The 5,414-nt window shown below is 44.3% G+C and overlaps 1 long non-coding RNA gene across 1 annotated transcript in view; it reads right to left on the bottom strand.

Moving 5' to 3' along the window:
• Positions 1-3,376: 3,376 nt before the first annotated feature.
• Positions 3,377-5,414, bottom strand: part of LOC109303694 — a 17,504-nt gene continuing 15,466 nt past the window's right edge. Inside the window, exon 3 of the long non-coding RNA XR_002099172.1 lies at positions 3,377-3,387. This is a non-coding gene — a long non-coding RNA (uncharacterized LOC109303694). The remainder of the gene's footprint in view (positions 3,388-5,414) is intronic.

Genomic DNA, 5,414 nt, shown 5'->3' with positions numbered 1-5,414 from the left:
TGATCTGCTCATGTCCCTTCCGACCCTAGAAACTATGAAGAGGGCAAACTTCCGCCCTTAGGACAACACATCTCTTAGCCCTGGGTACCTTAGGCCCTTGGATCATCACCATTCTTCTAGGCAGCAAAGTAAGTAACACCTAGTCTCAGGTAGCTCGCTTGGGCTCCTTTCCTTGGCAGTTGCTAGAGATAAAGTGTGTTCCTTCTAGCTCCAGCCCTAGGCTTATATATCCCTCAGGGCCCTGCCTCCTCCTGGTCAACTGACCACCAGCAGGTGAGGGCCAATTACCTTATTAGGCCATTTCTTAGGCAACCTACATCTGTGGAGCTCTGCCTAGCCTTCTGAGCAGCCTGACCAGGCTTCTTCTGCCCTTTAAAGTAGCAGGCACATCTTGGTACCCTGCTATACTGAGATAAGCAGCTACTTCCCCCAGCCCTGAGGTCCCCAGTTGAGGGCAGGAGTAGCTTTCACTGGTGGGAAACTGCATAAGAACTGCCTCCTCACTACTGCCACTTCTACTGGCCTCCCATCACTCTCACTTCTGAGATGCAGTGCAGCTCCCCACTGCCTAGAAGCTCTTTCCATGACATAGCTAGCGATTAAGGGGTTGGGTGAAGGGGTGCAAGAGAAATTTCCAGGTGTCCAGACCTAGTGCAGATCTTTGCTGCCTGGACCCAACTCAGGGACAGTGTGGGCACAAGCTCAGCAGTAGCAAAGCTGGCTCTGTTAGTTGAATTTGGTCTGTGGGCTGACTTCTCTAGTAAAGGATCACAAGGTGCTATTTTACCCTTAAGATTGGTTTCAGTGACAGAGAATCACCAGGTATCCTGCTATCCTGAACCAGCACAAGGAATCAGGGATTGCTGGAACAGTGCTACAACAGATGCCTAAGGGCACTGACAGAAGTGATGTTTTGTTGTGTGAATGGCCCCATGAAGTGCTCTACAGTTGTGTCCTGACAGAAATGCTTCAGAGCATTTTAAAAGTGCCTAATCCTATGACAATCTGAACCCTCGTTACATAAAGGTTCAGATGAAGGCACTCCAAAGAGAAGCATCTTTATTAACCTCTGACAGTACAACCCTGGTACTGTCTTTAGAAGGAGAGGGGGAGAAAGAAGGGGAGGGAGTTCCATCTGGGGATGCCCAACCTGCTCTGGAAGATGGGGTGGGTGGATTGGAGTCCCCCAACCTCTAGGGTGTTCCAAACCACCTGCCCCACCCTCATGAATGACTTATGCCCCAGGTGGCTCGGGGGAATAGTGGCTGCATGAGCGAAGTGGCAGCAGTGGGAGAGGCAGGAGCACGGGAGCGGGAAGTGGAAGAGTTCCCACAGACACTGCCGGTGCTGTCAATGGTGGGCAGAGGTAGGACTGAGAGCTGACCAAGGGTTGGTGACTACCCACAGTCACTGCAGGGAGCATCAGTGGTGAACAGCGGGGGTTGCAGACTGCCCACAGACACTGCCAGTGGTGTTGGCAGCAGGGTGGCAAGCAGCGACCACCCACAGGCACTGCTGACAGGCTTTTTGTAGGGGGTGCACTGCCACATGCAGGGGGTGCACATGAGCCCGCATGCACCCCCTATGTGTCGTCCCTGCCCAGTCTCCAGCACAGGTTGGGCAAACCCCAAACCAATCTCTCTCGCTTCTCTTCTTCCCCTCTCATCCTGAAGACAGCATTGGACTGGGGGCTGAGACTAGGGCAGAGAGGCTGAAGACACATCCGCTGAAAACTGAAGCTCAGTTTCCCAACTCCCAGTAAATGTCTGTTGGGTTGCGAGGGATTGCTGTAATTTATGACATTTCATGTGAAGTGCCATGAGTTATAGTGGGGAGCTGCACATTAGGGCTGTGAAAAACAGCACGGTTTTGTTTTGTCTTCCATTTCACCATTTTGATGGGACAGTGTTTTGTTCTGAGTTTTGTTTTGTTTTGAAGCACTGTTCTGTTTCATTTCATTGAAACTGTTTTGCTGTTTCAATGTTGTTTCAATGGTTTGCCCATAGGCTATAATGGGGCAGCACAAAACTGCCTATAACTTTGTCATTTTTTGGCAGATTTGGATGAAAACAGCAGGGATGGTATCCCCTACTGAGGGCATGAAGTTTGTCAAGCTTCAAGGAGATAGGTGCTGGGTTTTCAGGGATATTGTACCTCAAATTCTTGAAAGCAAAACTTGTTTCACTTGTAAGTGGCAAGGCACAAGGGGATGACAACAGCAGGCATGGTAGTCCCTGCTGAGGCCATTAAGCCTCCCAGCTTTCAAGAAGATAGGTGCAGGGGTCTCTGGGAAACTGCACCTCAAGCTGCTGACAAGCAAAACTCATGACATGTCACTGTGTGTGTGTGTGTTAAGGCATGCTCTCACTGGCACTGGGGCCTCTACATGACACGGTAGTGTGCCCCAATGAGGCTTTCTCCTGTCCTACAGCCTCAGCCCAGTCCAGCACTTTAAATAACAACATGTCAAAAAATAACTTAGTGAGCAGCAGCACAGCAGCACCATTAGCACCTCAGGCAGCCAAACTTTAAAAGCCCTTCTTTCCTCTTCTGTAGGAGCTCCTTCTCCAGAGTATGTGTTAAGGCATGCCCTCACTGTGTCCTTCCCCCCTTCCCCCTCCCTCTCCTTACTTTTTGATTCCTTGCAGGAAAGCCCAGCTTCAGCTTGAAAATTCAAAACATTTTGAAAGTTTCAAAATGTATTGACTGCCCTTGTTTCATTTTGAGGCTGTTTCGAAGACCTTCATTTTGTTTCGATTTCACTGTTTCAAGCTCGAAATCAATCAAAACAGCATCAAAATGAAACAGCCAGTGAAATTTTTCACAGCCCTACTGCACATCTGTCAGAGCCCTAAAAGAAATGTAGGCATGATTCCTTAGGAATAATGCAGAGACTGGGAGGTTGTGGGCTGTTCGTGTAGTTCTGAGAAAGCGTAGAAATTCACGTAACATGCTTGAAAATGGATTGATTCCTACCACAATGATGTAGAAGCTTGATAAATTAAAGGAATTGTTGCTCTTAATGTGTAAGATCTTTACCTTCATGTTTAGGTTCTCACTGTTGCATTCTTTGCTGATAATAAATTTCAGATGAAGGCAGGAAGAATTTTGTGTGTGCAAAGAATGCTTGCACAGATTTTAAGCCCTGCCTTCTCCTGCTTCCATTGTAATTTCTCAAAAAAAGAAAGAAAAAAGACAACAATAAAAAACCTTTAAAAAACCCCACTGAACTATTTGTGACGGCCAGAACCAGAAGGTTTAATAAGCAATAAATATGTGCTTCTTAGAGGCCTTTGGTATTTTGCCTAAACGGGTAATATTAGTTAATATAAAGCTTGTAAGTTTGTAAACCGCAAATGTAACTTGTCTGTCATAAGTTTAATCAAACTGATTAAATTAACTTCGTGGAACTGACTGGGCCCCATACGCAAAGCTGTAGATGTGAGATTCGCTGACCTAACTGTTTCTGCTCAGGGTTAAGCTTTGACGAAAAAAAATGGATCTAACTGCTTGGCACACCGAACACATTCCAGGAAAGCACATCCCAAGAAAGCATATTCAAATGAAACCTAAAAGGGATTGGGACTTAGGCAGATGAATGTCAATTTCAGACCTAAAGGTGCTGCATTATAATTTGCTTACTGGATAAACCCGAGTCTGGGTAGTAACCTTTTATGATAATTTTAACACTTTTCAATCCCATAGGGTAACAGCTATAGGGCAACATTATGAGTGGCTCTAAAGCCAACAGATTAGCATAAGACTAGGTATAAAAAGCATGTGCATCAGGTAACCAGCAGGAAGGAGGGAACAGAATGGTCATTTTTGTTCCATGCTCAGACCCCGGACTCCTGGTGTGAGTGAGGATTGGCTCCTGATCAAGGGACCTTCCCTGGTAATCCTTCTGACAGCATCAATCGGGGACGTCCGACTTTGCTGGAATCACTTGACTTGCACCTGGCATTGAGGGACTATCAATAAGTTGCCAACCCATGTCTGTCTATCTGTTGTTTTGAACAGCCAAGTGGCTAATACCTTTGCAGTGCTCATTTGGCTTGCGACAGAATTGATCTATCTATCTGTTGTTATTATCTGTTATTTACTATTAGCTCTTTAATACTGAATTATCTACTTATCGCATTTATCTTTCTGTTAAATGTTGTGTGTGTAAGCTATAATAAATTTGCATTCACTTCACTCCCAACTTTGCCTCCTCAATCTGAAACTGAATCAAACAGCCCAGTTGGCCTGTGATAAAATTGATACACTCACAATGCCCAGCTGGCCTGTGACAACTATTACTTTCCTTATTTTGTGGGGGGTGGTCATTTGCCTTTATATAATCCATAAGGGGAAGTTTACATTATCCAGTTGACTTCCAGCATGTGTATTTTTAGATACATGCAGGATTGTCAATGAGAATGGCTTTTTCTATGTAAAACATGTTATTTGCTATTTTGCTTAGTAAATGTAAACATCTTTTTTACTTCTGTTCTCTAAATATATATGTTTAGATGGAATGCAGCGTTTTCCTTATATCTTAAATTTAGTCTGGAAATAAGATAAAAACACAATACAAACATTGCTTTTTCACCCCTTTCCCCCCCAAATATGCAATGTATTACTGCAATCAGATATTTCAGTCACTCTAAATTAGCCTCAGAAAGAATGAAAATTGCTCGTTCAGACACAAGAGATTTCAGAGTTCTTATTAAAGTAATTTTAGTGACTGTATAAAAAATTTTCAGTACTCATCACTAGCTCACATACAACCTTGGATATTATGGGAGAGGCCAAGAGGAGGAGAACAGAATATGATTATATTAGTCTTGACTTTGAATTTATCTCTTTTTTTTCTTCCGGTGCCACAGTATCATTTACATCTCTTCTGACAGCCATTGGGATTGGGCTGAAATGGCCTTCATGAAATTTGCGATCTGAAAAATGAGGATGATGCTGATACCTTGCAGACTAGATACTCCAACTGATACAATCATATAATAATGACTCAGTATATAGAAATAATATATGTATGTACATCCATTACTTTACAGCATACAGAAATTAAGGTAATTGAGTGGCTGTTCAGACTAAACAGGATATTTGGAATCTTTACAGGACTCTCCTAGATATGCTCCACACTATATGATTTTATACTACGGAGTTCATCTTGTAATATGTTGCCTCTTATCTGCACCCCACATAAAGCCTTTCTGCAGAATGAATGCCTGCTGCCTAGCAGAAAAATTGATGATGCCTGTTCTGGATAGTTGCAACCAGCGGGGTGCTGCTGCTGAATACTGAGTCATCAGTTTCCCTGCTATGCTACATAGCAGCTGTTCCATTCACTCTGTGCAAAACATTCTTTCCAGATGGTATGGGGTGGGGAGTGGAGGGGGGGGGGGGAAGGGGGG

The sequence above is a fragment of the Gavialis gangeticus genome, unplaced genomic scaffold (assembly GCF_001723915.1).
Source record: "Gavialis gangeticus isolate Ggan-Ray unplaced genomic scaffold, GavGan_comp1, whole genome shotgun sequence".
Taxonomy (NCBI): domain Eukaryota; kingdom Metazoa; phylum Chordata; order Crocodylia; family Gavialidae; genus Gavialis; species Gavialis gangeticus.
The sequence above is the reverse complement of the archived record's forward strand: the minus strand, read 5'-3'. Positions and strand labels throughout refer to the sequence as shown.